Raw genomic sequence first — 24,419 nt, forward strand, 5'->3', positions numbered from 1 at the left:
GAGCAGCTCGGAGGGGCTCGGGCAGAGGAAGATGCTCCGTGCAGAGGGGCCTGCGCGGTTCCAGGAGCAGCTCGGAGGGGCTTGGGCGGCAGCTCCATGGAGGGGGTTGCGCGGCCCCGGGAGCAGCTCGGAGGGGCTCGGGCAGAGGAAGCGGCTCCGTGCAGAGGGGCCTGCGCGGTTCCAGGAGCAGCTCGGAGGGGCTTGGGCGGCAGCTCCACGGAGGGGGTTGCGCGGCCCGGGAGCGCGAATCCAACAGCGCAGGCTCCGGAGCACAGGGCGCCGGGACACAGCCCAGGATCCAGCCTCCCCCCGGGATAGGCAGAGGCCGGGAGGGTCCAGGACAGCAAGGACGCTCCTGCCCGAGCTGAGCAGATCAACGGCCACGCCCCGGAGCCTCCAGAACCTGCAGACAGAGAGCTCCGGAGTTCCTGCCGGAGCTGAATCCAGGTTTCCAGAGCTGGCCCCGCCACTGGGGCTGTTGCTCCTGGGGCCTCACAGGGTAAACAACCCCCACTGAGCCCTGCACCAGGCAGGGGGCACAGCAGCTCCCCCAAGTGCTAACACCTGAAAATCAGCACAGCAGGCCACTCCCCCAGAATACCAGCTAGACTGACAACTTCCAGGAGAAGCCAAGGGACTTAAAGTACACAGAATCAGAAGATACTGCCCCGTGGTTCTTTTTTTTATTTATTTTTTGTTTTGTTTTGTTTTGTTTCGCTTTTTGATTTGTTTCCTTCCCCCACCCCTTTTTTTCTCCTTTCTTTTTCTTTCTCTTTTTCTTTTTTTTTCGTTTTTTTTATTTCTTCCCTTTTTTTTCTCTTTCTCTTTTCTTTCCTTCTTTCTCTCCTCTCTTTTTCTCTTTTTCCAAATACAGCTTGCTTTTGGCCACTCTGCACTGAGCAAAATGACTAGAAGGAAAACCTCACCTCAAAAGAAAGAATCAGAAACAGTCCTCTGGGGGGGAGGAGCAAGATGGCGGAAGAGTAGGGTCTCCAAATCACCTGTCTCCACCAAACTACCTAGAAAACCTTCAAATTATCCTGAAAATCTATGAATTCGGCCTGAGATTTAAAGAGAGACCAGCTGGAATGCTACAGTGAGAAGAATTCGCGCTTCTATCAAGGTAGGAAGACGGGGAAAAAGAAATAAAGGAACAAAGGCCTCCAAGGGGGAGGGGCCCCGCGAGGAGCCAGGCTGAGGCCGGGGCGAGTGTCCCCAGGACAGGAGAGCCCCGTCCCGGAGGAGCAGGAGCTGCACCGACCTTCCCGGGCGGAAAGGGGCTCGTGGGGAGTGGGAGCAGGAACCAGGAGGGCGAGGATGCCCTCCGGCTCCCTGGGACAGTAACAGCAACTGCGCGCCCAGGAGAGTGCGCCGAGCTCCCTAAGGGCTGCAGCGCGCACGACGGGACCCGGCGGGACCCGGAGCAGATCGGGGGGCTCGGGCGGCGGCTCCGTGGAGGGGGCTGCGCGGCCCCGGGAGCAGCTCGGAGGGGCTCGGGCAGAGGAAGAGGCTCCGTGCAGAGGGGGCTGCGCGGTTCCAGGAGCAGCTCGGGGGGGCTTGGGCGGCAGCTCCGCGGAGGGGGCTGCGCAGCCCGGGAGCGCGAATCCAACAGCGCAGGCTCCGGAGCACAGGGCGCCGGGACACAGCCCAGGATCCGGCCTCCCCCGGGACAGGCAGAGGCCGGGAGGGCCCAGGACAGCGAGGACGCTCCTGCCCCAGCTGAGCAGATCAGCGGCCCCGCCCCGGAGCCTCCAGGCCCTGCAGACGGAGAGCTCCGGAGTTCCTGCAGGGGCTGAACCCAGGTTTCCAGAGCTGCCCCGCCACTGGGGCTGTTCCTCCTGCGGCCTCACGGGGTAAACAACCCCCACTGAGCCCAGCACCAGGAGGGGGCACAGCAGCTCCCCCAACTGCTAACACCTGAAAATCAGCACAACAGGCCCCTCCCCCAGAACACCAGCTAGACGGACAACTTCCAGGAGAAGCCAAGGGACTTAAAGTACACAGAACCAGAAGATACTCCCCGGTGGTTCTTTGTTTGTTTGTTTGTTTTTGTTTTTGTTTTTGTTTTATTTTGCTTTTTGATTTGTATCCTTCCCCCACCCCCTTTTTTCTCCTTTCTTTTTCTTTCTCTTTTTCTTCCCTTTTTTTTCGTTTTTTTTTCTTTTTCTTCCCTTTTTTTTCTCTTTCTCTTTTCTTTCCTTCTTTCTCTCCTCTCTTTTTCTCTTTTTCCCAATACAATTTGCTTTTGGCCACTCTGCACTGAGCAAAATGACTAGAAGGAAAACCTCACCTCAAAAGAAAGAATCAGAAACAGTCCTCTCTCCCACAGAGTTACAAAATCTGGATTACAATTCAATGTCAGAAAGCCAATTCAGAAGCACTATTATACAGCTACTGGTGGCTCTAGAAAAAAGTATAAAGGACTCAAGAGACTTCATGACTGCAGAATTTAGAGCTAATCAGGCAGAAATTAAAAATCAATTGAATGAGATGCAATCCAAACTAGAAGTCCTAACGACGAGGGTTAACGAGGTGGAAGAACGAGTGAGTGACCTAGAAGACAAGTTGATAGCAAAGAGGGAAACTGAGGAAAAAAGAGACAAACAATTAAAGGACCATGAAGATAGATTAAGGGAAATAAACGACAGCCTGAGAAAGAAAAACCTACGTTTAATTGGGGTTCCCGAGGGCGCCGAAAGGGACAGAGGGCCAGAATATGTATTTGAACAAATTCTAGCTGAAAACTTTCCTAATCTGGGAAGGGAAACAGGCATTCAGATCCAGGAACTAGAGAGATCCCCCCCTAAAATCAATAAAAACCGTTCAACACCTCGACATTTAATTGTGAAGCTTGCAAATTCCAAAGATAAAGAGAAGATCCTTAAAGCAGCAAGAGACAAGAAATCCCTGACTTTTATGGGGAGGAGTATTAGGGTAACAGCAGACCTCTCCACAGAGACCTGGCAGGCCAGAAAGGGCTGGCAGGATATATTCAGGGTCCTAAATGAGAAGAACATGCAACCAAGAATACTTTATCCAGCAAGGCTCTCATTCAAAATGGAAGGAGAGATAAAGAGCTTCCAAGACAGGCAGCAACTAAAAGAATATGTGACCTCCAAACCAGCTCTGCAAGAAATTTTAAGGGGGCCTCTTAAAATTCCCCTTTAAGAAGAAGTTCAGTGGAACAGTCCGCAAATACAAAGACTGAATAGATATCATGATGACACTAAACTCATATCTCTCAATAGTAACTCTGAATGTGAACGGGCTTAATGACCCCATCAAAAGGCGCAGGGTTTCAGACTGGATAAAAAAGCAGGACCCATCTATTTGCTGTCTACAAGAGACTCATTTTAGACAGAAGGACACCTACAGCCTGAAAATAAAAGGTTGGAGAACCATTTACCATTCGAATGGTCCTCAAAAGAAAGCAGGGGTAGCCATCCTTATATCAGATAAACTAAAATTTACCCCAAAGACTGTAGTGAGAGATGAAGAGGGACACTATATCATACTTAAAGGATCTATTCAACAAGAGGACTTAACAATCCTCAATATATATGCTCCGAATGTGGGAGCTGCCAAATATATAAATCAATTATTAACCAAAGTGAAGAAATACTTAGATAATAATACACTTACTTGGTGACTTCAACCTAGCTCTTTCTATACTCGATAGGTCTTCTAAGCAAAACATCTCCAAAGAAACGAGAGCTTTAAATGATACACTGGACCAGATGGATTTCACAGATATCTACAGAACTTTACATCCAAATTCAACTGAATACACATTCTTCTCAAGTGCACATGGAACTTTCTCCAGAATAGACCACATATTGGGTCACAAATAGGGTCTGAACCGATACCAAAAGATTGGGATTGTCCCCTGCATATTCTCGGACCATAATGCCTTGAAATTAGAACTAAATCACAACAAGAAGTTTGGAAGGACCTCAAACACATGGAGGTTAAGGACCATCCTGCTAAAAGATAAAAGGGTCAACCAAGAAATTAAGGAAGAATTAAAAAGATTCATGGAAACTAATGAGAATGAAGATACAACCGTTCAAAATCTTTGGGATGCAGCAAAAGCAGTCCTAAGGGGGAAATGCATCGCAATACAAGCATCCATTCAAAAACTGGAAAGAACTCAAATACAAAAGCTAACCTTACACATAAAGGAGCTAGAGAAAAAACAGCAAATAGATCCTACACCCAAGAGAAGAAGGGAGTTAATAAAGATTCGAGCAGAACTCAACGAAATCGAGACCAGAAGAACTGTGGAACAGATCAACAGAACCAGGAGTTGGTTCTTTGAAAGAATTAATAAGATAGATAAACCATTAGCCAGCCTTATTAAAAAGAAGAGAGAGAAGACTCAAATTAATAAAATCATGAATGAGAAAGGAGAGATCACTACCAACACCAAGGAAATACAAATGATTTTAAAAACATATTATGAACAGCTATACGCCAATAAATTAGGCAATCTAGAAGAAATGGACGCATTCCTGGAAAGCCACAAACTACCAAAACTGGAACAGGAAGAAATAGAAAACCTGAACAGGCCAATAACCAGGGAGGAAATTGAAGCAGTCATCAAAAACCTCCCAAGACACAAGAGTCCAGGGCCAGATGGCTTCCCAGGAGAATTTTATCAAACGTTTAAAGAAGAAATCATACCTATTCTCCTAAAGCTGTTTGGAAAGATAGAAAGAGATGGAGTACTTCCAAATTCGTTCTATGAAGCCAGCATCACCTTAATTCCAAAGCCAGACAAAGACCCCGCCAAAAAGGAGAATTACAGACCAATATCCCTGATGAACATGGATGCAAAAATTCTCAACAAGATACTGGCCAATAGGATCCAACAGTACATTAAGAAAATTATTCACCATGACCAAGTAGGATTTATCCCCGGGACACAAGGCTGGTTCAACACCCGTAAAACAATCAATGTGATTCATCATATCAGCAAGAGAAAAACCAAGAACCATATGATCCTCTCATTAGATGCAGAGAAAGCATTTGACAAAATACAGCATCCATTCCTGATCAAAACTCTTCAGAGTGTAGGGATAGAGGGAACATTCCTCGACATCTTAAAAGCCATCTATGAAAAGCCCACAGCAAATATCATTCTCAATGGGGAAGCACTGGGAGCCTTTCCCCTAAGATCAGGAACAAGACAGGGATGTCCACTCTCACCACTGCTATTCAACATAGTACTGGAAGGCCTAGCCTCAGCAATCAGACAACAAAAAGACATTAAAGGCATTCAAATTGGCAAAGAAGAAGTCAAACTCTCCCTCTTCGCCGATGACATGATACTCTACATAGAAAACCCAAAAGTCTCCACCCCAAGATTGCTAGAACTCATACAGCAATTCGGTAGCGTGGCAGGATACAAAATCAATGCCCAGAAGTCAGTGGCATTTCTATACACTAACAATGAGACTGAAGAAAGAGAAATTAAGGAGTCAATCCCATTTACAATTGCACCCAAAAGCATAAGATACATAGGAATAAACCTAACCAAAGATGTAAAGGATCTATACCCTCAAAACTATAGAACACTTCTGAAAGAAATTGAGGAAGACACAAAGAGATGGAAAAATATTCCATGCTCATGGATTGGCAGAATTAATATTGTGAAAATGTCAATGTTACCCAGGGCAATATACACGTTTAATGCAATCCCTATCAAAATACCATGGACTTTCTTCAGAGAGTTAGAACAAATTATTTTAAGATTTGTGTGGAATCAGAAAAGACCCCGAATAGCCAGGGGAATTTTAAAAAAGAAAACCATATCTGGGGGCATCACAATGCCAGTTTTCAGGTTGTATTACAAAGCTGTGGTCATCAAGACAGTGTGGTACTGGCACAAAAACAGACACATAGATCAGTGGAACAGAATAGAGAATCCAGAAGTGGACCCTGAACTTTATGGGCAACTAATATTCGATAAAGGAGGAAAGACTATCCATTGGAAGAAAGACAGTCTCTTCAATAAATGGTGCTGGGAAAATTGGACATCCACATGCAGAAGAATGAAACTAGACCACTCTCTTTCACCATACACAAAGATAAACTCAAAATGGATGAAAGATCTAAATGTGAGACAAGATTCCATCAAAATCCTAGAGAAGAACACAGGCAACACCCTTTTTGAACTCGGCCATAGTAACTTCTTGCAAGATACATCCACGAAGGCAAAAGAAACAAAAGCAAAAATGAACTATTGGGACTTCATCAAGATAAGAAGCTTTTGCACAGCAAAGGATACAGTCAACAAAACTCAAAGACAACCTACAGAATGGGAGAAGATATTTGCAAATGACATATCAGATAAAGGGCTAGTTTCCAAGATCTATAAAGAACTTATTAAGCTCAACACCAAAGAAACAAACAATCCAATCATGAAATGGGCAAAAGACATGAACAGAAATCTCACAGAGGAAGACATAGACATGGCCAACATGCATATGAGAAAATGCTCTGCATCACTTGCCATCAGGGAAATACAAATCAAAACTACAATGAGATACCACCTCACACCAGTGAGAATGGGGAAAATTAACAAGGCAGGAAACAACAAATGTTGGAGAGGATGCGGAGAAAAGGGAACCCTCTTACACTGTTGGTGGGAATGTGAACTGGTGCAGCCACTCTGGAAAACTGTGTGGAGGTTCCTCAAACAGTTAAAAATATACCTGCCCTACGACCCAGCAATTGCACTGTTGGGGATTTACCCCAAAGATACAAATGCAATGAAACGCCGGGACATCTGCACCCCGATGTTTCTAGCAGCAATGGCCACGATAGCCAAACTGTGGAAGGAGCCTCGGTGTCCAACGAAAGATGAATGGATAAAGAAGATGTGGTTTATGTATACAATGGAATATTACTCAGCTATTAGAAATGACAAATACCCACCATTTGCTTCAACGTGGATGGAACTGGAGGGTATTATGCTGAGTGAAGTAAGTCAGTCGGAGAAGGACAAACATTATATGTTCTCATTCATTTGGGGAATATAAATAATAGTGAAAGGGAAAAGAAGGGAAGGGGGAAGAAATGTGTGGGAAATATCAGAAAGGGAGACAGAACATAAAGACTGCTAACTCTGGGAAACGAACTAGGGGTGGTAGAAGGGGAGGAGGGCGGGGGGTGGGAGTGAATGGGTGACGGGCACTGGGTGTTATTCTGTATGTTAGTAAATTGAACACCAATAAAAAAATAAAAAAAAATAAAAAAATAAAATAAAAAAAAAAGAAACAGTCCTCTGTCCCACAGAGTTACAAAATCTGGATTACAATTCAATGTCAGAAAGCCAATACAGAAGCACTATTATACAGCTACTGGTGGCTCTAGAATAAAGTATAAAGGACTCAAGAGACTTCATGACTGCAGAATTTAGAGCTAATCAGGCAGAAATTAAAAATCAATTGAATGAGATGCAATCCAAACTAGAAGTCCTAACGACGAGGGTTAACGAAGTGGAAGAACGAGTGAGTGACATAGAAGACAAGTTGATAGCAAAGAGGGAAACTGAGGAAAAAAGAGACAAACAATTAAAAGACCATGAAGATAGATTAAGGGAAATAAACGACAGCGTGAGAAAGAAAAACCTACGTTTAATTGGGGTTCCCGAGGGCGCCGAAAGGGACAGAGGGTCAGAATATGTATTTGAACAAATCATAGCTGAAAACTTTCCTAATCTGGGAAGGGAAACAGGCATTCAGATCCAGGAACTAGAGAGATCCCCCACTAAAATCAATAAAAACCGTTCAACACCTCGACATTTAATAGTGAAGCTTGCAAATTCCAAAGATAAAGAGAAGATCCAAAAAGCAGCAAGAGACAAGAAATCCCTGACTTTTATGGGGAGGAATATTAGGGTAACAGCAGACCTCTCCACAGAGACCTGGCAGGCCAGAAAGGGCTGGCAGGATATATTCAGGGTCCTAAATGAGAAGAACATGCAACCAAGAATACTTTATCCAGCAAGGGTCTCATTCAAAATGGAAGGAGAGATAAAGAGCTTCCAAGACAGGCAGCAACTAAAAGAATATGTGACCTCCAAACCAGCTCTGTAAGAAATTTTAAGGGGGACTCTTAAAATTCCCCTTTAAGAAGAAGTTCAGTGGAACAGTCCACAAAATCAAGGACTGAATAGATATGATGACACTAAACTCATATCTCTCAATAGTAACTTTGAATGTGAACGGGCTTACTGACCCCATCAAAAGGCGCAGGGTTTCAGACTGGATAAAAAAGCAGGACCCATCTATTTGCTGTCTACAAGAGACTCATTTTAGACAGAAGGACACCTACAGCCTGAAAATAAAAGGTTGGAGAACCATTTACCATTCGAATGGTCCTCAAAAGAAAGCAGGGGTAGCCATCCTTATATCAGATAAACTAAAATTTACCCCAAAGACTGTAGTGAGAGATGAAGAGGGACACTATATCATACTTAAAGGATCTATTCAACAAGAGGACTTAACAATCCTCAATATATATGCTCCGAATGTGGGAGCTGCCAAATATATAAATCAATTATTAACGAAAGTGAAGAAATACTTAGATAATAATACACTTATACTTGGTGACTTCAATCTAGCTCTTCCTATACTCGATAGGTCTTCTAAGCACAACATCTCCAAAGAAGCGAGAGCTTTAAATGATACACTGGACCAGATGGATTTCACAGATATCTACAGAACTTTACATCCAAACTCAACTGAATACACATTCTTCTCAAGCGCACATGGAACTTTCTCCAGAATAGACCACATATTGGGTCACAAATCGGGTCTGAACCGATATAAAAAAAATTGGGATTGTCCCCTGGATATTCCCCAGACCATAATGCCTTGAAATTAGAACTAAATCACAACAAGAAGTTTGGAAGGACCTCAAACACGTGGAGGTTAAGGACCATCTCCTGCTAAAAGATAAAAGGGTCAACCAGGAAATTAAGGAAGAATTAAAAAGATTCATGGAAACTAATGAGAATGAAGATACAACCGTTCAAAATCTTTGGGATGCAGCAAAAGCAGTCCTAAGGGAGAAATACATCGCAACACAAGCATCCATTCAAAAACTGGAAAGAACTCAAATACAAAAGCTAAACTTGCACATAAAGGAGCTAAAGAAAAAACAGCAAATAGATCCTACACCCAAGAGAAGAAGGGAGTTAATAAAGATTCGAGCAGAACTCAACGAAATCGAGACCAGAAGAACTGTGGAACAGATCAACAGAACCAGGAGTTGGTTCTTTGAAAGAATTAATAAGATAGATAAACCATTAGCCAGCCTTATTAAAAAGAAGAGAGAGAAGACTCAAATTAATAAAATCATGAATGAGAAAGGAGAGATCACTACCAACACCAAGGAAATACAAACGATTTTAAAAACATATTATGAACAGCTATACGCCAATAAATTAGGCAATCTAGAAGAAATGGACGCATTCCTGGAAAGCCACAAACTACCAAAACTGGAACAGGAAGAAATAGAAAACCTGAACAGGCCAATAACCAGGGAGGAAATTGAAGCAGTCATCAAAAACCTCCCAAGACACAAGAGTCCAGGGCCAGATGGCTTCCCAGGGGAATTTTATCAAACGTTTAAAGAAGAAACCATACCTATTCTCCTAAAGCTGTTTGGAAAGATAGAAAGAGATGGAGTACTTCCAAATTCGTTCTATGAAGCCAGCATCACCTTAATTCCAAAGCCAGACAAAGACCCCACCAAAAAGGAGAATTACAGACCAATATCCCTGATGAACATGGATGCAAAAATTCTCAACAAGATACTGGCCAAGAGGATCCAACAGTACATTAAGAAAATTATTCGCCACGACCAAGAGGGTTTATCCCTGGGACACAAGGCTGGTTCAACACCCGTAAAACAATCAGTGTGAGTCATCATATCAGCAAGAGAAAAACCAAGAACCATATGATCCTCTCATTAGATGCAGATAAAGCATTTGACAAAATACAGCATCCATTCCTGATCAAAACTCTTCAGAGTGTAGGGATAGAGGGAACATTCCTCAACATCTTAAAAGCCATCTATGAAAAGCCCACAGCAAATATCATCCTCAATGAGGAAGCACTGGGAGCCTTTCTCCTAAGATCAGGAACAAGACAGGGATGTCCACTCTCACCACTGCTGTTCAACATAGTACTGGAAGTCCTAGCCTCAGCCGTCAGACAACAAAAAGACATTAAAGGCATTCAAATTGGTAAAGAAGAAGTCAAACTCTCCCTCTTCGCTGATGACATGATACTCTACATAGAAAACCCAAAAGTCTCCACCCCAAGATTGCTAGAACTCATACAGCAATTCGTAGCGTGGCAGGATACAAAATCAATGCCCAGAAATCAGTGGCATTTCTATACACTAACAATGAGACTGAAGAAAGAGAAATTAAGGAGCCAATCCCATTTACAATTGCACCCAAAAGCATAAGATACCTAGGAATAAACCTAACCAAAGATATAAAGGATCTATACCCTCAAAACTATAGAACACTTCTGAAAGAAATTGAGGAAGACACAAAGAGATGGAAAAACATTCAATGCTCATGGATTGGCAGAATTAATATTGTGAAAATGTCAATGTTACCCAGAGCAACATACACGTTTAATGCAATCCCTATCAAAATACCATGGACTTTCTTCAGAGAGTTAGAACAAATTATTTTAAGATTTGTGTGGAATCGGAAAAGACCCCGAATAGCCAGGGGAATTTTAAAAAAGAAAACCATATCTGGGGGCATCACAATGCCAGATTTCAGGTTGTACTACAAGCTGTGGTCATCAAGACAGGGTGGTCCTGGCACAAAAACAGACACATAGATCAGTGGAACAGACGAGAGAATCCAGAAGTGGACCCTGAACTTTTTGGTCAACTAATATTCGATAAAGGAGGAAAGACTATCCACTGGAAGATAGACAGTCTCTTCAATAAATGGTGCTGGGAAAATTGGACATCCACATGCAGAAGAATGAAACTAGACCACTCTCTTTCACCATACACAAAGATAAACTCAAAAAGGATGAAAGATCTAAATGTGAGACAAGATTCCATCAAAATCCTAGAGAAGAACACAGGCAACACCCTTTTTGAACTCGGCCATAGTAACTTCTTGCAAGATACATCCACGAAGGCAAAAGAAACAAAAGCAAAAATGAACTATTGGGACTTCATCAAGATAAGAAGCTTTTGCACATCAAAGGATACAGTCGACAAAACTAAAAGACAACCTACAGAATGGGAGAAGATATTTGCAAATGACAAATCACATAAAGGGCTACTTTCCAAGATCTATAAAGAACTTCTTAAACTCAACACCAAAGAAACAAACAATCCAATCATGAAATGGGCAAAAGACATGAACAGAAATCTCACAGAGGAAGACATAGACATGGCCAACATGCATATGAGAAAATGCTCTGCATCACTTGCCATCAGGGAAATACAAATCAAAACCACAATGAGATACCACCTCACACCAGTGAGAATGGGGAAAATTAACAAGACAGGAAACAACAAATGTTGGAGAGGATGCGGAGAAAAGGGAACCCTCTTACACTGTTGTTGGGAATGTGAACTGGTGCAGCCACTGTGGAAAACTGTGTGGAGGTTCCTCAAACAGTTAAAAATAGACCTGCCCTACGACCCAGCAATTGCACTGTTGGGGATTTACCCCAAAGATACAAATGCAATGAAACGCCGGGACACCTGCACCCCGATGTTTATAGCAGCAATGGCCACGATAGCCAAACTGTGGAAGGAGCCTCTGTGTCCAACAAAAGATGAATGGATAAAGAAGATGTGGTTTATGTATACAATGGAATATTACTCAGCTATTAGAAATGACAAATACCCACCATTTGCTTCAACGTGGATGGAACTGGAGGGTATTATGCTGAGTGAAGTAAGTCAGTCGGAGAAGGACAAACATTATATGTTCTCATTCATTTGGGGAATATAAATAATAGTGAAAGGGAATATAAGGGAAGGGAGAAGAAAGGTGTGGGAAATATCAGAAAGGGATACAGAACGTAAAGACTGCTAACTCTGGGAAACGAACTAGGGGTGGTAGAAGGGGAGGAGGGCGGGGGGTGGGAGTGAATGGGTGAGGACACTGGGGGTTATTCTGTATGTTAGTAAATTGAACACCAATAAAAATAAATTAAAAAAAAAAGAACCCATTCTCAGAGTCAGACTTGGACATGTCAATAGAGAGGGAACTGGTGAGCCCTGGAAACCAGCTGGGCTCTCAGGGCTTTGGCCTTGCAGAAGTGTGTGCCCTCTAATCAGGAGGGGGTGCTGACGAACTGCCCTGTGGTCACTACAGGGCTGCTCAGTGAGGACCCTTCACTCAGGGTGCCTGAGCCTGAGAACTGGGTTCTGAGCTCCCTGATGGGGACTCAGCATCTGTGGCCCCTCTGGCCTGGCAGTCTCCCATGGGGACATGTGTGTGGTCTCAGCAGGTGCCTCCCCCCAGGGCTCTCTCCGGAACTGAAGCCATCTCCATCCTCCTCAGTGTGTGGCGTGAGCAGAGCTCCAGGATCAGGGCCTGGGGAGGAGTTGGGCAGTCAGTGGGTGGAGCCCATGTACATGGACAGCCCCTCCTGTGGCAGAGGGTGGAGGAGAAGAGGAGGCCTGGCACAGCCCAGCCCCATGGAGGGGACCATGGACTGTGTCACCCTGCCCTGGGATCTTTAATGTTCATTCTACTCTGTCAATGCACAGGTCAGGACTGACCTCAAGGAAACAGAGCCACTGTCAGCCTATGTCAGCTGGTCTAGCTTAGAGGTTTGAGGAAATTCAGTCTGGCCCCTGATCCATCACCCATGAATGTGTCTGCAGGTTCCCCATCCCAGCCTGTGCTGACCCAGCGACCTCCCTCTCTGCATCCCTGGGAACAACAGCCAGACTCACCTGCACCATGAGCAGCGGCTGAAGCGGTGGCCATACGCTGGTTCCAGCAGCCAGGAGGCCTCCTGAGTACCTGTTGATGGTCTACTGAGACTCACCAGGGCCTCAGGTCCCCAGCCTCTTCTCAGGCTCCAAGGACACCTCAGCCAATGCAGGGCTCCTGCTCATCTCTGGGGTTCAGCCTGAGGACGAGGCTGACTGTCACTGTGCTACAGACCATGGCAGAGGGAGCAGCTCCTGATACTCACAGCGTCTCACATAAGAAAGACGTGAGACAAAGACCCCTGGACCCACAGACATGGTATGGAGCTACTTCTCAGAGAATATTACCTGGAGATACATGCAGGGGCACATATATGTAGGAAGGTCTGGGTTCTTTGTTTTTTTTTAATATTTATTTATTTATTTATTTATTTGCAACACGGAGAGAGGCAGAGACATAGGCAGAGGGAGAAGCAGGCTCCCCGTGGGGTTCCTGATTCAGGACTCCATCCCTGGACCTGAGAAGACAACCTGAGGTGAAGACAGACGCTCAACCACTGAGCCACCCCAGTGCCCCAGAAGGTCTGGATTCAAACACAGAAGACAAATACTAAGGGATGTCTGCAAAGTGACACATCACAGGACATCTGAGGAAGACAGGAAGCGATGAAGAATCAAAGCCCAACTGCACACCCCCTTTGGGGCTGGAGAAGATGGACAGGGATAAATACTGTGTCTGCAACTGAACCTTCTGCCCAGCAAATATTCATCCACAATCAGTTCTATCATCTCATTCCATAAAGTGTGACCTTTGTCACTCCTGATGTACCCACAGTTGAAACACTGTCTATAACCCTGGTCACAGACAGTCTCTCTGAACCAGACACTCGTGAATTTGGACCAGGTCCTGCAGATTCTCCCTGACAACACCCCCACCACTCCCTCCTCTTCTCCCCTCTGTTCCTCTGTCCCTCAGGCTTCTCTCTCCCACTAGTTCTTCAGGTCTGAGCTTTGTCTCCACCTCAGGATTTCAGAGAAAACGAGAAATGAATTTGCTGAAGTTTCGAGTCCCCAGAGTCCATCTATGAGGAGAAGAATGAAAAGAAATTGGGGCTGCATGTGACACCCTACATTCTCCTTCCTATTTCTGTCACTCATCAGCACCTGCACGTCTGATTCAGGGATGTTATTACAGGGCTGCTCTCATATGAGTCCTCACTGCCTGGATCAATCCTCTCTCAGGGTGAAGGACTTTGAGACATGGGCCTTGAAATCCGGGCTCCAGGGCCTGAAATAAAGGGCAATCCCCCAGTGTGTTGAGAAGGCTTAGAAGGGAATGAGGGCCACATGGCCTAATTTTGGGTCGTGTGTGCACAAACATGCAGACACACACACATTCACAATCACAGTTGTCTCATCTCTGGTTGTATATTGTCCTGAGCTCTGCAGTTTTTGGGCTTCTCCATCCATCCAAAATTTAGGCTCCTCTGTGCTCACCGCTATCCTTGGTGTCACAGTCTCCAGAAGGCACAATCTCTAGTAGCAGGGAACACATGGGACTGTGGTCGTGTCACCTGGGCAGCCAGGATATTCTCTGAATACCTGTTCCTTGGGACAATGCTGATCATCAGGATTCCTAGGGAAACTCTCTGTCCCCACAGGCAGCTCAGCCCCCCACCATTTCTGGGCTCCAATCAGCGCCTGAGGCTAATCAGTATATTGATTCTGGGACCCCAGCCGCAGGGCTGCTCCACCAGAGGTCAAGCCCCCTGAGGATGTGGGACTCACCCTCCCTATGCTCTATGGCTGGGCTTTCCCTCCCACAGTCTCAACAGGCACACATCCAGCCAGGCTGGACCTCTGCTAATTCATCTGTTCCAAGTAGGAGCCACAGGGTCTGTGACCTCAGGGACATGGCCCCTCATTTCTACTCTAACCACTCACAGGTGACCTTGACAACAACCCTGGGTCCAGGTGCTTTTTGCCAATAGAAATTCATTCTCCTACTCATGGGGGGCTGAATTAACAATTGCTCTGTCCTGAACATGCTGGACCCAGGCCCCAGCTTTGCCCACCCCAGATATGAGTGGGACCTGGAATTTTTATCCAGGAAGCTCGTCTGTGTATGGGAATTCCAGCACTCATATGGCTGTGAAGTTCATACAACAGGGTCCTCATGGGGGCTCATGGGCACCACTTCAGGTTTTCCTGCCTGCATGATCAGACCCATGAGGTTAAAAAAAGAGACAAATCATTTTATAAAATGTTTATAGGGATCCCTGGGTGGCGCAGCGGTTTGGCGCCTGCCTTTGGCCCAGGGCGCGATCCTGGAGACCCGGGATCGAATCCCACATCAGGCTCCCAGTGCATGGAGCCTGCTTCTCCCTCTGCCTGTGTCTCTGCCTCTCTCTCTCTCTCTCTGTGACTATCATAAATAAATAAAAAAAAAATTAAAAAAAAAATAAAAAAATAAAAAAAATAAAATGTTTATAAATGTCTGTTTAAATGAAGGCCAAAATCATTCCTTTTTAAAAAACGTTTTATTTATTTAAACTAAGTTTAAAACAGGTCAAAAAACAGTGAGAGACGACAACGATGTTAAGTGTAACCTTTCTAGGAAAGCACACAAGGGCTTCCCCCACAACCTGGAAAATCTTGCTCCCTGGGTCTTCAGTATTTCAGAAAACTCAGAGAAGGAGAGGGCTGCAACCAGGGTCATCATATAGGAGGAAGGTCTAAGTATCCTGCGCAGAAGAGGCCATTTGTTTATGGGGACCCTTCAGTCCTCTTGATGTGACAGTGATGTCAGTCGAATTGGTGTAGTGACACCACCTCAGTCCTGAGCAGCCCAAGAAAAACCAAGGGATCTGTGGCAGAGACACAGAGAGAGAGAGACCGAGAGAGAGAGACAGAGAGAGAGACACACAGAGAGAGAGAGACATAGGCAGAGGGAGAAGCAGGCTCCCTGCACAGAGCCGGATGGGGGGCTTGATCCCAGAACTCCAGGTTCATGCCCTGAGCCAAAGACAGATGCTTAACCACTGAGCAACCTAGTAGTCCCTCACACCAAGAAATGAGAGTGTAGCCTAAAGTCTATGCCGCAGTCATGGGAGACCACATGTGGGGAGACATGTCCAGATCATACGAGGAGAGTGGATAGAGCTCTGGAGACAGGACCTGAGTCCTATGGCCAACTGATCCCCATGTCATGCAGGGTGAGGTGGTGTCAGGATGCCACAAGGCGATTGAGGCATATTTATGAGGGGTCAGGCTTGATCAGAGCTGGAAAGACCTCCTGGCACTGACTGTGGCCTCTGCTCTGGACTCACAGCGGGGACCTCCCTAACCACACCCCAGCCCCAAACAGCCCCTCCTCTGCCCACCCCCCTGACATCCTCAGACAGAGGGACCTGACCCAGGGCCAGGGAGGGTTAAGAGAGCTGGGGTCTCATTTGCAAGGAAGGGCCCCTCCCTCTCTCAGAGGATGAAGAGGGGAAGGGAGAGATGAGGGGAGGCTCTGCTCAGCTGAGGGGCCACTGAAGACAGAATCAGTGATGACCTCCACCATGGGCTGGTCCCGTCTCCTCCTCACCCTCCTCACTCACTGCACAGGTGGGACAAGTGGAGGGGCCCTGGGAGGACATGTGGGGTCCAGGATACAGCATCATCCTGTCTATTTCTCTCCTTCTTACATGTTCCTGGGCCCAGTCTGTGCTAACTCAGCCGGCCTCAGTGTCTGGTTCCCTGGGTCAGAGGGTCACCATCTGCACTGGAAGCAGCTCCAACATTGGTACATATAGTGTAGGCTGGTACCAACAGCTCCCAGGATCAGGCCCCAGAACCATCATCTATGGTAGTAGTAACCGACCGTTGGGGGTCCCTGATCGATTCTCTGGCTCCAGGTCAGGCAGCACAGCCACCCTGACCATCTCTGGGCTCCAGGCTGAGGACGAGGCTGATTATTACTGCTCAACATACGACAGTAGTCTCAAAGCTCCCACGGTCCTCCAGGCCTGTGGGGTAGTGAGACAAAAACCTACTTACCCGACTGCAAAGTGAGTGAGTGCCCCAGCAGCTGCCTGCTTAGGCTCCCCCTGGGTTTCTGCTGATTCTTCAGTTGATGCCCTGATCCCAGGTGCATTTGGGGGACCTCCCGGGAATGTCACTTGCTTAATCATCTCTGACCTCAGAGTAACTCAGAGTATCCCATTGTGCACAGAAGGTGTCAAAGGAAAGAGACAGTTTTGTCCTCATGATCAGGGACAGGTTCTTTTAGGCTAGTGTACATTCACTTGGGATCTTCTGATTTCTCAGTAAAAGAAATAATCTTAGGTCATGAAGCTATCATGGTCCTTCTTCCTCATCCCTGTTCTGCTGATGCACATGTCAGCTCTTTTTGCAGCTGGGATCACTATTGCCTTAGCTTCAACCAGAGGATGAGTTCTTATTATTTGATGATGACATGGAACACATAAATCAATGCCACACTCAGAATTATAAAAGGTAAAAAAAGAAGCTTTCTAGAGAAAAATCCCCATGTGAATGTTTATGGAAACTTTATTCATAATCAACACAATTCAAAGCAATTATAAATCTGCACACTTTTTTTATACCAGATTTTTATAAAATGACCAGACTTGAAGTAAGGAAGATTTAATCCAAACTGATGTATAGTCGGAGAGGGTGATAGTAGTCAACATTTAAAGAAATAATTTCTTAAGTTCAAAAACATGCATGAATATTAACTGCAAATTTCCTCAGGATGAATAACATATAAAAGGCTAAATTCCACATCATGGGAATTTCATTGTATTTTGGAAGAGGCGGGAATCTAGAGGTGGTAAGGACACCAGTGACTGACAGCATGTGGAGGAAGGAGGAAGGTGAGTGTGTGAGGTGACGGTATTTGTGGTGATGTCACTCTCCTATGGGGCCCTGTGTCAGCGTCCACACCACACTGCTGTGTGGTCACAATTCAGTAAACTGTACACCAGAGTCACAGAACCCTCGTGCAGGCAGAGAATGTCTTCTAGGAGTCTGGGGTCCATGACAGATCTCACAGGGGAATATCATCCCATCCACTTCTCCAAGGTGTGTGGCCCTTGTCCCCAAAGGGGGAGGACAGGAAGGTGGGGACCTGAGGGAGTGTGAACAGGAAGTTTGAAAAAGGAGCAAAGAAACTGTACCTGAGCCCCTTAGGATGACAGAGTGTGTCCCCTGGGCTGAGGGCTCAGTCATTGTGATGTGTTGGAGCCTTTCCTGGAATTGAACCACAACGTCCAAGGGCGTTTCAAATAAAAGAAAATATTTATATATAAAACAAGTATGACATTCTAGTCAAGACATGGCCAACACGCACATGAGAAAATGCTCTGCATCACTTGCCATCAGGGAAATACAAATAAAAACCACAATGAGATACCACCTTACACAAGTGAGAATAGGGAAAATTAATAAGTCAGGAAACAACAAATGTTGGAGAGGATGCGGAGAAAGGGGAGCCCTCTTACACTGTTGGGGGGAATGTGAAATGGAGCAGCCACTCCTGAAAACTGTGTGGAGGTTCCTCAGAGTTAAAAATAGATCTGCCCTACGACCCAGCAATCGCACTGCTGGGGATTTACCCCAAAGATACAGATGCAATGAAACACCGGGACACCTGCATCCCGACGTTTATAGCAGCAATATCCACAAGAGCCAAACTGTGGAAGGAGCCTCAGTGTCCATCGAAAGATGAATGGATAAAGAAGATGTGGTCTACGTATACAATGGAATATTCCTCAGCCATTAGAAGTGACAAATACCCACCGTTTGCTTCAATGTGGATGGAACTGGAGGATATTATGCTGAGTGAAATAAGTCAATTGGAGGAGGACAAACATTATATGGTCTCATTCATTTGGAGAATATAAAAAATAGTGAAAGGGAATAAACGGGAAAGAGAAAAGTGAGTGGGAAATATCAGAAAGGGAGACAGAACATGAGAGACTCCTAACTCTGGGAAACGAACTGGGAGTGGTGGAATCGGAGGATGGCTGGGGCTGGGGGTGAGTGGGTGACGGGCACTGAGGGGGCACTTGATGGGATGAGCACTGGGTGTTATTCTGTATGTTGGCAAATTGAACACCAATAAAAAATAAATTTATTATTAAAAAAATTATTGTCAAAACTTGAAAGTAACCAAGATGTCCTTTAGTAGATGAATGGATAAATGAACTGTGGTACATCCAGATAATGGAATATTTTTCGGTACTAAAAAGAAATGAGCTATGAAGCCATGAAAAGATATGAAGAAAGTTTAAATGCATATTAATAAGTGAAAGAAGCCAATCTGAGAAGGCTACATACTATGTGATTCCAACTATATGACATTTTAGTAAAGACAAAACTATGGAGATAATAAAAAGATCAATGGTGGCCAAGGTTAGAGGGGGGAGGTTATAGAGTATTTCTAGGGCAATGAAAATGCTTTGTAGCATAAAATAATGATGGGTACCTGTCATTCTACATTTGTCCAAATTCATGGAATGTTCGCTCATGAAGAGTCAGCCCTAATGTAAAGTATGGGCTTTGGGTGATAATAATGTGTTAGTGTTGGTTCATCAATTGTAACAAATATACAATTCTTATGGGGGATGTCAATAGCAAGGAGGGGTTATGCATGTGTGAGACAGGGAGAATATGGGAAATCTTGGTGTCTTTTACTCAGTATTTCTGTGAAAATAAAGCTATTCTAAAAATAGTCTATTAAAAATTAAATTAAAAAACCATCTTGATAATATAACCGATGTTTCCAGTTATATCATCTTATAGAAAAACAGAATCTTAAACCCTTGTGCTAATAAATATATTGTTATAAAAGTATAAGAGTGTTCAATGACAGATTGTGAGTTTTGCAGGGATCAAGTATGGAGAAACGTTAAATAGCTTCTTTTTTTAAGATTTTGTTTATTATTCATGAGAGACAGAGAGAGAGACAGAGACAGAGAGAGAGACAGAGAAACAGAGAGACAGAGAGAGGCAGAGAAACAGGAAGAGAGAAAAGGGGGCTCGATGCAGGGACCCGACTTGGGACTCCATCCTGGAGTCCAGGATCATGCTCCAGGCTGCAGGCAGTGTGAAACAGCTGAGCCACCCTGGGCTGCCCAAATAGTTTCTTTTGTTCAGGAGTGAAGCAGAGGTCACTGTCCCACAGGGGGGAAGGCGCTAAGGACCTGCTCTCAGAGCCAGTGTAAACCAGAAAGGGTTTGGGCTCCTCATTTGGGGTAAGGAGTGCAAAGCCTGGTTTCCTTTGAATCAGCACTGGTGGGTTCAACAGTGATTTGTGTTCTCTGATGTGGTCAGGATCTCTCCTGGCCTGGTAGAAACTGTCAGGTCCCCATTCTCTTTGTCCTGTTAAAATCCTCAAGTATTGATTGGGTTTTGTATTGTTTGTTTGTTTTGTATTTCTTTTTAATTCTTAGGTAGATCTGCAAGATGTGTGCTGGGAACAGAGAAACACTAGGACAGAGATCCCAGAATATAGCTGGGGACTAAAATGACTTCTCTTGTGTCAGGAAACCTATATCTCACTGTTTTTGTTGTTATTTACATACTGGGCACCCTGTAGTTTTATCTGCTCACACTTTGTCCCACTGATGGGACTACTGGGTACCATAGACCCTCATGAATGGAGTGCATCAGCATGGTCCTTCCGAGATGAGCTGCACAGCCCAAAGACAGCTCTCCCCAGGGACAGCCTGCATCACCCTAGAGCCAGCGGGGGACAGGGTTTCTGTCTGCATCTTCCAACTTTGAGAGGGGCTCCTGGGCCCTGGGTTCTCCACACCCAGTCTCCAATCCTTGTGCTCACCAGTGGCTCCAGACCTTCCCAGTAGGAAAGGATTTATTTGACCTGGGAAGCCTTGAGGATGCCTGAGACAGGTTCTAGGGGAGGCTCAGGGCTCCCTTCAAGGTGAGGGAGGCTGGATGATTACAGTGACTCCCCAGTTAATTCAAGATGAACTATATTTCGTGCCCTGTGGGAGAGAACAGTGATGTGACAAGACGCACCACAGGGACACAGTGATCTCTAGAGCGCCCTGGTTGGCCTGCATCAATATGTCCTCTCAGAGGTACAAGAACTGCCCAGAGGAAGCTCCTGCCTGACTCATGTAGAATCACTCAGGACCCACGGGGGCGTTGCTCTATCACCTTCCTTCCTGTGAGGACTCTTGGGCACTTGGGTGATTCTGTCTCCAGTCTATCAATCCCTCCATTCTTTATTTATATTTATATTCCCCAAATGAATGACAACATATGATGTTTGTCCTTCTCCGATTGACTCATTTCACTCAGCATAATATAATAGTGAAAGGGAATAGAAGGGAAGGGAGAGGAGATGGGTGGGAAATGTCAGAAAGGGAGACAGAACATAAAGACTCCTAACTCTGGGAAACGAACTGGGGGTGGTGGAAGGGGAGGGGGGAGGGGAGTGGGGGTGAATGGGTGATGGGCACTGAGGGGGGCACTTGACGGGATGAGCACTGGGTGTTGTTCTGTATGTTGGCAAATTGAACACCAATAAAAAATAAATTTATTATTAAAAAAATCCCTCCATTCTGCTCTGGCTGCAGATCCACACCCAGATCTTCCCCACTGGAAAGTCAATAGGACACTGCTGTCTGGGGAAGGCCTGGGGCAATGTGTCCAGGTGGCCACCCTCAGGGACCCTTGCTCATACTATGACTTCCAATTGTGCTCTTGATGAAATAGGGACTAAGTGCCTGAGTCCTTTGTCTGCCATCATTTCACTTGTTCTTACTGGACTTTCTCGTATATGTCACTACTTTATTTTTTTTTAATTTTTTTTAATTTACTTATGATAGTCACAGAGAGAGAGAGGCAAAGACACAGGCAGAGGGAGAAGCAGGCTCCATGCACCCGGAGCCCGATGTGGGACTCGATCCCGGGTCTCCAGGATCCCGCCCTGGGCCAAAGGCAGGCGCCAAACTGCTGTGCCACCCAGGGATCCCCCTATGTCACTACTTTATAGTTATATATGGAAATAAATAGTGTTTGTGTTTTTAGATTTCCCCATTCTTTCTTTTTTCTTTGTATGAATATCATTCCTCATCTCAAAATTTGATAGATGTGAAATTACCTATTGTTTTCTAAAGTGTCAGGGATGCCTTAGTTTAACTGGAAGATCATGAGTATGATTGCTTTTCTCTGATATGAGTTCAGGCTCTAAAACATGAAGAGAAAGGAAAAAGGAACATGCATGATTTATCAAACCAACAATTTGCAAGTAGTTACAAAATGAATGGCAGGCATTTTGGTATCTAACACTTGGGCAAACACATGGCCTGAGCTTCATCTTCCCCTGTTCCTGAAGACTCCTTATGCTCCTGCCAGTCCTCAGTCTCCAAGTTCCTTCCACAGCCTTCAGGACCCTCTGATCCTCAGCAAAACACAATGGGAAATGGAGTTCAAAATGGACCATGAGGATCACTTGTTCACAGAGTGTTGGGTTCATTTCTGATAAAGAGACATCCTTGGTCAGCTCTCCCTGGACTACTGCATACATGGTCCCTGATTAACAAAGAGGAGAGCACCATCGTTACATCTGTCACAAGGACTCTGAGATTCCCAGTGTCCTCATGGCTGGAGGAGTGACTGCTAGGATCCTCCAGAGACAAGGAGCAATGTCCCTGGGGAGGGAAGAAAATGTTCCAGACAGGGTTTAAAGCTGATGTGATTTAGAGGCTGGGCCAGGAGTTGGAGAATGTATCCATCTCTTCATACAGGTGTCAGGATTCTCAGAGAGGAACTTTGGGATGGAGGTCACCAGGGTCATAGGTCGTTGATTTGGAGATAGATGTCTTCCTGCCAGTCTGTGTCCCAGGTCACCCTGCAGACATTTGTGTGTGTGAGGTCCCAGAATCTGTCCCATTCAAGATCTCCCAGGTGACTTGCTGGTGACCGTGGGGCAGGGAGAGAGAGAAAGCTGCTTTGCATAAAGCACTTGCTTATTCTCATAGGTCTGGAGTCATGGAAATGTTCTCGGACAGCCTTTTCCAGCCAAAGAGACTATGGAGCCCACCTCCAGTGAAGGTCCCCACCATGGCCTGGATGGTTCTTTTCCTCAGGCTCCTTGCTTATGGCTCAGGTCAGGGAAATGGATTCTGCATCTGTTGGAGGCACAGAGAAGCAGGGATTCATGTGACCCTTGTCTCCCATAATAGCACCTTTCTCTTTTTTTTCGTTTTAGAAGCTGATTCTCAGATTGTGGTGACCCAGGACCCATCACTGTCAGTGTCTAGAGGAGGGACAGTCACACTCACTTGTGGCCTCAGCTCTGGGTCAGTCACTACAATAAATACCCCAGCTGGTCCCAGCAGACCCCAGGGCAGGCTCCTCGCATGATTATCTATGACACAAACAGCCGCCCCTCTGGGGTCCCTGATCGCTTCTCTGGATCCATCTGTGGGAACAAAGCTGCCCTCACCATCACAGGAGCCCATCCTGAGGATGAGACTGACTACTACTGTGGTATACAACATGGCAGTGGGAGCAGCCTCACTTACCCACAACATCTCAGATAAGGAGGAAGTGAAACAAAAACCCCTGGGTCCTTTTATCTAGTCCTCTCATTGAGAAGCATCTGTGGAGCTTACAGTCAGGTGCATGACAGTGATGCTAAGCACAGTGACAGAGACAGATGAGGAGGTGGGCCACAGACCTGGGGCCATAGCTCCCAAGCAGGGACACAGGCCCTAAGGTACTGAATCCCTTTACTGGTGACCACAGTAGAGCATATTCCTCGGGGATGCTGGCATGAAAATGTGCCTCCCTGTAACTCTTTGCTTTCTTAAAGACAGTATCCGTGGACCCTCTAAACTGTTAGATAAAATGTTTATTAATACTAAAATCTTAACATCACTAATACTTTCTTGCTCATAAAATGTGTAGTATAGATGAAATCCGTACAGACAATAGCACACACCAGCATACTATGTTTTAGGAAATATTACACTTATATTTATATATTTTTCTTTTTCTAAGATTTTAGTTTTCAAAAACCTCTACATCCAGCATCGGGCTCAAACCTACAACTGAGATCAAGAATCCCACCCTCCAGTGAGTGAGCTAACAAGGAGCTCCTACAGATGTATATTTATTTTTTCAAAAAATTTATTTATTTATTCATGAGTGCTACACAGAGAGAGACAGAGACATAGTCAGAGGGAGAAGCAAACCCACTGTAGGGAGCCTGATGTGGGACTACATCTCGGGATTCTAGGATCATGCCCTGAGCCAAAGGCAGACGCTCAAACTATGAACCACCTAGGCATCCCTAAATGTGTACACTCAACACAGAAAATATTTTATGTATTTATCTGAAAGAGAGAGATGTCATGAGATAATGGGGAGCTGACGGAGAGGGACAAAGGATTCCTTGCTCAGTAGGTAGCCCTATGCTGGGCTGGATA

General features: G+C 45.3%; 1 protein-coding gene and 1 pseudogene across 1 annotated transcript in view; both read left to right on the forward strand.

Annotated features, from left to right (window-relative positions):
• LOC119869150 (immunoglobulin lambda-1 light chain-like) overlaps nt 1–24,419 on the forward strand; it is a 1,083,218-nt gene that overhangs the window by 27,183 nt on the left and 1,031,616 nt on the right. The window lies entirely within an intron of this gene.
• Nucleotides 23,050–23,531, forward strand: LOC119877619 (annotated as a pseudogene).

Source organism: Canis lupus, chromosome 26, assembly GCF_011100685.1.
Source record: "Canis lupus familiaris isolate Mischka breed German Shepherd chromosome 26, alternate assembly UU_Cfam_GSD_1.0, whole genome shotgun sequence".
Taxonomy (NCBI): Eukaryota; Metazoa; Chordata; class Mammalia; order Carnivora; family Canidae; genus Canis; species Canis lupus.